Source organism: Megalops cyprinoides, chromosome 4 (genome assembly GCF_013368585.1).
Source record: "Megalops cyprinoides isolate fMegCyp1 chromosome 4, fMegCyp1.pri, whole genome shotgun sequence".
NCBI classification, from domain to species: Eukaryota; Metazoa; Chordata; class Actinopteri; order Elopiformes; family Megalopidae; genus Megalops; species Megalops cyprinoides.
In genome coordinates this window covers 15,572,941-15,581,930 of record NC_050586.1, presented here as the reverse complement: position 1 = coordinate 15,581,930, position 8,990 = coordinate 15,572,941, and the positions used below count along the sequence as shown (strand labels likewise).

The 8,990-nt window shown below is 47.7% G+C and overlaps 1 long non-coding RNA gene across 1 annotated transcript; it reads left to right on the top strand.

The window, feature by feature from the left end:
- The first annotated feature begins 3,556 nt into the window (after positions 1-3,556).
- LOC118777278 lies at positions 3,557-4,542 on the top strand. Its single transcript, XR_005004942.1, has 3 exons — positions 3,557-3,655; positions 4,293-4,362; positions 4,462-4,542. It is a non-coding gene; the product is annotated as an uncharacterized LOC118777278 (long non-coding RNA).
- The last annotated feature ends 4,448 nt before the right edge of the window (positions 4,543-8,990 follow it).

Here is an 8,990-nt window from a genome sequence, read left to right as displayed (position 1 = left end):
TGACATATCACAACCGGTAGGAGGGTGTGGGACGCCCCCCCTCCATCTTCGGTGCCCCGTCTCACCCCCGCCTCCCGGCACACAGGGAGAGTGAGACAGTGCACCATACCTCCAGCTCCACTTCACTCACACTTGCCCTGTGTTTTAAGTACACAGCAGCTTGCTGAAAAAAAAAGCTTGTCTTACCGGGGTTGTTTCTTCCTTTTTTAAAGTTGTGTTTTTCCCTTAATTTATACACATGTAATGTCTTTAAAACGAACAAACAACAACGATAAAAGGAGATAATAAAGTTTTTTTGTTGAATCTGTAGATGACCTTGTGTGTGTTATCTGTCGACCTGTACACTGACTAAAGAATACACTTCTCATGTAGTGTGCATCTATCATTGTCACTGGCTTAGGCATTTCACTTTTATCGGTTGTGCCATTCTGGGGTTTTGCTTGCTCGTGAGCATTGAAACTGACCAGGTACTGCAAGGTAAGTACCGATGAGAGAGCATGTACAGTTTCTGGATATTCTGATTCATTAAGTGTACATATATACATTGTTGTCAGTGGGACTACAGTTTGTTAGGTGCGGAAGGCCAAGGTTGGCCAGAACTCTAAAAACTTGTCATATAGGTTGCAATGAGGTAACCGATGTTTTTTTCTTTCCCGTGCTATGTAAACCTGAATGCTACATACAATATCCACGACACATAGATAACGCATTCTTTGTTGGAAAAGCAGTTGTTGGTAACACTTCACTACTGGGATATTTACGTGCTGATTACCCGCGTCCGCTCGCCGCGCCTTTAGTAAAAATGTAGCCCAAACTCATGCCGAATGTGGGACCTGCAGTTAAATCACTGTACTTGTAGGCTACCACATGAAGCTCACTGCAAACTATACCAGCCTCCTTGCGTTTATCAAATCTACTACATAAGCTTGTGTTCTGAATTTGACAAGCAAATATGAACTGTTTCCGGCTCCGGAAAGCAATGCTAATGTAAATATCCCAAACCAAGCGGCGCTTATGTCAGAGTCGCCTACTTTGGCGCTATAGTTCCCGCCCCGAAGACGTTTCAGCATCTCCTGCGTATCGGCCAATCTTATACCTCATATTCCTGTGCGCGGCGCCTGCGGTCTTGGAACGGTTATTGCGGGGGGCTTCTGCTGTTAGGTGGTTGCTAGGAGACCCCGGCCCAGGCTCATGTCAATCACGTTTTCGTAAACAGAAAGCGCTTTTTTGTTGCAGCTGGAGCGGCATGAGAACTTGCCAACTGACCTGGAATAATTTGAAATCACTGTAAAAATCCTAAAGTAAGTGCATCCTTGTTTGTCTGATTTGTTTCTGTCTAATTTCTTAATGTTACGTTCAGGGCAAATGTGCGGACTGAGCTGGCAGTTAGTGACGGACTACCAAGTTGCAAATAACGTAAACCTAAGTTACTTCACCCTTTGCAAAGTCACTTTAAAATCTGTGATAATACGTATTCTTTCAGTTACCAACGCACTACTAAAGCGCGTTAAAACGCGTCATTTAGTAAACACTCCAAAGCGAAATAAAGCGGAGCAAAGCCTCAGTTGTCACTAACATCTTCACAGTCAACCGTTTTCTAGGTAGGCGAGGTTGCAGAAGTTGGCATAGACATGTGTTGTTTATCACGACATATATATTGCCGCCTACAGCATGACCTATATCTTTTTTGCCCCCTTGAAATGCTTAATATGCAACTTCAGATAAATGATTTACCTCAATTGTAAATGTATTGGTCATGTCTAAAGAATCCTTGCTTTTCTCTGCGAAGAATGTGTTGGTATGGATGCCACCCATACGTCTTTGAAGTGACTTTCTGCATGTCATAAAAATGCATCCATTATTGCCAGTGTTTAGTTTTGTGCAACAATTGTACACCCCGACCTTGACTTTGTATGTATATTGGAGTCAAAAGCCTCTGCCTAGGTTCCCCAGCACTATCCTGCCCACTACTAATTCTGTAGTGTAAATACACAGCATGATATCATACTCCATAAACTGGCGGTTCATTGAATAATAGCATGAATTCTGCATGGTGGTTTGTGTGTGTGTCTGCGCATGTGTGTGGGTATTTGGTGTTAATAGTGCCTAAAACTTCATGGAGCTGCCTCACAGTCTTTGGCTACGTGTGATGTGAACTGCAGACCTGAATGGCTATGGAATTTATTACTTCCATTGTGGACACACATCTTTCTTGTCTTGGAAGGTCCACTTGGAGGGAGGGCTTTGTTTCCAAGACAACCCTGTGACAAAGCCAGGTTGGTGTGTCAGCCATTTGAAAGTCACACTGCTGACATGGAGTCATGTGATCTCCCTAAACCCCTGAGTGAGAGGATGCCAGAGACATCCATCTATGGGAGGTCTCTCATACTGCAGCTTACACTTTATCCACTTTACACTTTCCACATCTTACTCATCATATGACTGGGTATATTCACTGAGGAAATTCCTGAATTTGCATCCCACACCTGGGATTAGAACTTGCAACCTCCTGGTTACATGTCCTGTTCCATTATTACTGTGACACACGGTTACCCGCAGATAGGTCAGACAGGTAGCAGATCAAAATCAGTGGTCGCATTACAGACTACATCTTCACTTTCTGCTCAGCAGGTCCAGGGTGGAGATTGTCAGTGTGATGCGGTGTGTTTCCCAGCTGTAGGGGGTCTGGGCTCCATCGCTGTGTGGAGCTTAGGCAGGACAATTCACCCACTGTGAGCGGGTGAGTCTGATCTGGCCAAGCAGCCTGCACTCCAAAAAACCAATTAGCATTTTAAGTGAGAAGGGTGAACTCAGCAATGTATATGTGCTGGAAACTTTGGCTGAGGTTACTGTTTCCTGATAGTCACACTATTTGGCATGCCACCAGCGAAGGAAGGCTGAAGAGGAACCTGGAATGCACGCCAGAACTGCCACAATTTTTCTCATGTGGATTTTACATGTTTAAAATGTGCCAACAGCAGGCATGTTTCACGGGCTGTGTTGAATGGTTCAAACCTGCTTAGCCTTATTTTTGTGATTTATCGATTAAAGGTTGTCCGCTTTAGGTTTTATCAACAGGATTACTGTATTCTGTGCAGGCAGCGTTGTCCGTGTTGGCTGTGATGCTCAGTGCCTACGCCTTCGATGAAACACTGTGCGACCCTGTGCTTGTTGCTGTGTGGTGATTGTTTCGCTTGTGCTTTTGTGTTGCTGCCGTGCAGCAGGTCGCTGTCAGGCCGTGCACGCTCTGTGCCTCCCAGGAGATGTCGGACAGCGATCGGGACGAAGCGGCAGGGAACGGGGCGGACACGGATGAGCTGCTGTACTCGGGTATCACCACCTCGCAAACACACTGTCGTTCGTGCTGAGCTGCAGGTGACGATCAGCATTACCACACAGTGTGTCACAGCCTGCTGCTTTCCTCTTTCCTCCCCTCTCTTCCCTCCTTCCTCCTCCCTCGCTTGCTCCTGAATTTCTTCCATCCTCACTGCTCCTCTCTTGTCTATCCCGTCTCCTCCCTCTCTCCCTCTCCCCCTCTCCCCTCTCAGACCTTGATGAAGAGGGCGGGGTTTCAGGGACCACTCCAGCCCAGCCACCCAAGGACCACTGTGACCTCCTTCTGGATGCCATCGATGCCCAGCTCAGTCTCTTACAGGTCATCCAGCTGCTATGCACTACCTTTCCACTGTTACAGGGGTCTGCTCTGTTCTCCCTGTCTGGGGGTCACTGCTTCTTATTTTCAAAGCCACAGTTAGTTTGCAGTAATTAGTACAATCTGATTGGATTTGATCTATGTAATAATAATCATAATGGTAATAGAAGTAGGCATTTTTTATAAAGTGTTTTTTTTTTTCAGTCATTCACTTTACAGAAAGTGGACTGAGGTGTAGTGTATGGTTATGAGCAATGACCATTTAAATCATGTGTAAAACACTACACAGTACAGTAAAACAGGAGATAAAAATAAGAAAAATAGAAACACAGTAAAATCAGATGAGAAAACATGTAAAAATGAGTGACATAAAAACATGCTGGGGACAGTTAAGGGCAGCTTAGAAGTGGCTATAATGCACTGAAAACCAACACTGGGTTTTTGTGACACCTGTTTTTTCTCTATTGTCTCTTTGGAGAGAATTTCACAAACTAGGTGCAACACTAGAAACAGCCCTTCCTCCCCAGGGGCAAAATTAAATTTTGGATGGCTGGCATCAGCTGACTGGAGTTCTACATGTCTATGAAGCCGGTCGTTAATGTTTCGCTGTTTTACATCTCCACCTGCTAAATCTTCCCAGGCCCAGAGTAATGTTGTCAGAGCCAGACGGGATGATGGGAGCTGTGAAAGAACAAATCATGCCAGTACAGGTAGGGTAGGCTGCTGGAACACATCGTGGAATGGCATCCCTCACTCCCTTCTTGATCTGTCTCCATCTGAGCACTGCATCCTTTTTTCGTCTGCTCTAGCACTCCTCAATCTGAGCCAGTCTGCCAGCAAGGATACTGGGCTTGGGAGCACCATCCCCACCAATGACACCCTCACCTCCCGTCATGATACGGTGCACTCTGAGAGTCAAGACCTCTCCTCAGGTGAGACAGCTCTTCGGACAGGTGTGGGGAGCTCTGATTGGGCCTCTCAGAAGAAATGGGGGTGTGGTTAATATAACCACACTCTATTAGTGAACTATGCCGCTGTATGTGAGAGTGAGGCACCTCTCTCACTTGCCTCCAGCGACAAATCAGCCCCCTGACTGGGGTGAAATACCTGCTGTGCTAACAGGCTTTCAGCTCTGGGAACTGGCTTGTTGTCCATAACTTAAGTCCCAGAATCAGTCTGAACAGCCAGCACACTTTGTTTTTTCAAGAAATGGATGAGTCTGGAGGACCCAAGTCAGAGTCTTTATGTCCCATCATCCCATCATGCCATGCAGCCCCCCCAACCTCCCGACCCAGACTGATTCCAAGCTCTCCGTCTGCTATTGTCTTCGCAGAGAAGAGGTCAGGAAATGGGGGCACCTCAGCAGGACATGAGGAGGATCGGACCCCGACTGAGAGAGCTGTAACAGGGGAGGGTGAAGAAGGGGCCGAGTCCAGACAGGAGCAGTGCAGGTGGAGGCTGGAGCGGCTGCTGGGGCCGGCGGAGGCGGGGTTACAGAGCCCGCTGCCCCACACCGCAGACAGCGTCTGCACTGAGGACTTCGCCGCCCGGTTCAGGGAGGAGATGGTGGACCCGCTGGTCCGGGTTGGACACGCTGAGGAGGAGTCGGGGAGCAGGACCTCAGCGGGGGAGCTCCAGCTGGGACCAGAGGGCGGATCCCATAGCAGTGAGGGGGCTGGACAGACAGACACGGCAGAGGCACAGGGGACTGAGGCTCAGAGGGACTCAGGGACAGATCGTGGGTTTGCTTCAGAAGAAATGGTAGCTGGTGGGGAAAGGCTAGAGGGGCTGGAGGGGTGTCATATGGGATACCATCATGCCCCTTGCCACAACAAGAACAACCTACAGTCACCAGGAGTCCTCAACTCTAGGGTGGGGCAAGGCAGGAGCGATGCCCAGGGAGGGAGGGACAGGGGAGTGAGGATGGCAGACAGCGTTGGGGAGAGAGGATCTGCAGGAGGAGGAGCATCTCTGCACCTCCAAGAGCAAAGCAGACATGCAGGCTCCTACAATTCACAAGCCATGCCAGCAGGGGGCGATACCCAGCTGTCAGGAGCGACACACCTGGACCGGATGGAAGTCTCCAGTGTCCAGTCATCGCAGTGGTGTGAGAAAGCCAATGTCCACCCCAACCCCATTCTTAATGAGGGAGGGAGAGATGGCATGACTGATGCCACTCGGAAACAGGGCCCGGATGTTCCAGCAGAACGTGGGAGTGGGTCAGGGATTCGAATGCTGACAAGGTCCCTGAGCTGTCCGGCAGTTGCCCCAGACGCCAGGGATGGCCCCGGCACGACCCTTGACACAGACAGTATGTTTATCCCCTCCCCCACCGCTGTCCAGCTCTCTCATTCCCCTTTAAGGGGCACAGAGAACTCCCGCTTCCCCTCACCCCCTGCGGCCAAGTCCAGAGCAGGGCAAAGAAGAAGCCGCAAAGATGGCAGAACGTCAAAACATGGACAGCTGTGGACCCACTCTACCCCCCTGGACTGCAGAAGTGGGGACCAGTCAAATGCTATGAACAGGACCAGTGAGTCAGAACTGAACTACTCCTGCAGTCTCCTGTCTGCTACATTACATTCACATTTATTCATTTTGCAGATGCTTTTATCCAAAACAACTTACAAGTGAGGCAGAATACAACACAAGCAAATGGCCATATAAGGAGTCTAGAAGTGCTGCATGCCTAAATTTTAATTGTTGGCCAGGCAAGTTACAAGCTAGCTAGTAGAGATACAAGTGCAGGAACACAAAGTTTAAGACATAAGATATTGCTTTAGGTGGTAGTGTTTCAGGTGTTCAGGTGAGCACGGAAGAGCTGTGTCTTCAGATGTTTCAGCTCAGCAGATCGAATGGAGTGTGGAAGTTCATTCCACCATCGAGGGGTAACGAAGGAGAAAGTTCTGGATGGCGAGTTCATGTCTGCTGCCATCCAGTGCCACATGGTTAAAATGATAATATCCCTTATCATTTAACTACTATGGTCAGCCCTCACTAACTCTGGCCCCTCTGTTTATTTCTTAGGTACAGAATGAATGAATCCTCATATGTGCGCTTATTCTTGCTCTGTATGTGGTTTCAGCTCCAGGGCCTCCCAACGGCAGCAGTACCGGTGTGCTGACCATGTCCCAGTCCAGTGTGGACACCGTAGAGGCGGAGGATGGTACAGGGCCCACTGTGCACACTACTGTCAGACACCTCGCGGGTATTGCGCATACCCAGTCTTTTTCCTTTAACTGTATTGCTAATAGGATAGTGTCCCCTTTGAACCTGTGATACTCTAATACTCTGACAGTCTGGCAGAACTGTAACAATTGTGCTGTATTGCGAAAGTATTCATTTTTTTAACTGGTAACAATATTTCTGAAGAGGCAAGTCCAGGCTTTCCCAATCACAACGTGAAACAGAATGTGGTATTTTTAATGGCTATGAAACCTAAGGCTGGAGTTTTCTGTCACTCTCTGCCACCCCAGGTGTGCCAGTGAAGAGCTTTGACACGGTGACCATCGACAGTGACCTGGACTCAGTGCGTACAGACCGGGTCCGGAAACACTTCCAGGAAGCTATACGCTGCAGAGCAGGTACAGGCTGGCTAGTCATGCTACCTCCCAGCACAAACACAGACAGTCAAGGGGCTCTGTCCTCTCTGCCAAAACCATTCGCCTGTGCTTTATTGGAATGTTCTTATCTGAAGCCCAATGAATAAAGCTCTCTTTTCCTCACATTGTTGTTATATGGAAATTGCATTGGGATATGCATATCAGAGCAGACCTTAGAGGTAGTTACAGGCATTGTTTTCTTGTAGTGGTCATGTTATAGTGGAGGGTCACCTGAGACCCTTTCTGCTTTGAACTGGATGTGCATATATAACAGGCAGCAGAAAATGCCTTGAAATTCATGCTGTGTAATTCAGAGCCTTGGCTATCATCACCTGTAATTTTTCCTGAGAAGCCACATTGAGATTGAAAACTATTTTAAAAGTGGGATCCAGCCAAAAAGGCACTACTCTGAGCTGTGCATACGGATGTGATACGGTGTGTAGCTTCTCCGTCAGCACTCAGCGTGTGTCCTCTCACAGCGGTCAGGTCTGCCAGAGGCGTGCATCTGGATGACCTGACCTCTGACCAGAGTGACTTGGACACGCCTGTCCTGGAGACAAGGTCCAACCTCGGTAAGAGCTTCATTCTTTTACTCTCATACCTGGGGAATATGGAAGGGACAACAAGGGATCACCAGTACAGAGTTGTGATTCAGGAACCAGACTCCTTGGTGGTGAGACTGGAGCAGGGGGTTATGGGTATAAATCCCAGACGACATGCAGAACATTTATATATTGGATGGATTCAGATTATAGTTCAATATAGGACTGTAAAATGTACTGCAAATCAATGTATGTGTGGAAAAGCACATTAATATTCAAAGCACAGTATAGCAGTGGTTGACAGTGGAATTAGGTGAATGGGATAGTCGTCTGTGTATAGCCTTTGTCCGCTGTAATTTTTATTTCTGCTCTACTTTGCTATGTGTGCTCCTCAAGGCATCCGAGTGAGCAGGGGGAATGTTTCCAGTGGAGGCCGGCCCCTCCGGAAACCTCATCACACCAGGAGAGAAGCTCCCGAGTAGGAGTCTCTGAGTCACACCTTTATTGCCACATATACATTAGCTTCTCCTTCCTCTTTTGTCAGAATCAATTTAAATTTGAATTTTTTTATTTGCATAACAAATACAGATGTTCCCAAACTTACATTTGTAAGGTAATGGGAATGGTAGGAAAATAAAAAACAGAATAGGTGAATAATTAATAAAGTGATTGCTGATATCTTCTCCTTCTTCCACTTTCTTTCCGTATCACTCTTTCTATTTCCACCATCACTCCTGCTCCTCTGTCTGTCACTGTCACTCTCTCTCTTCCTGTCCCTCTGTCTCTGATGTTTCTTTGGTAGCGCTGTGGTTGGGTATGCTTGCTCCGATGATGAGGAAACTGATGAGGTAGAGGAGGAGGAGAACGAACGGGCGAGCCAGCGTGTCCTCCCAGGGCTCGACCTCAGAGGGCTGGTGGCGTGGAGCTGTGCCCCCCGGAGGAGACAGTCTGGCTGGGGAAGAGGGGCCCACTTACACACGGTGAGAACATGACATAATTCATGCTTAATTTTTGTCAAACATTAAAGGTGAACTTAGTTCTATTATATTGTTATATCTGTAATTTTACATGAATTACTATACTGTATATGTGGATAAGTGTAAAGTCGCTGTGTGGTGCAGTGAGCACTGGCTCACTGTCCTGACAATCAGTGTCATTGGATTGTTAGCACACTGCAGATTTTTAGCATTTCTCTTT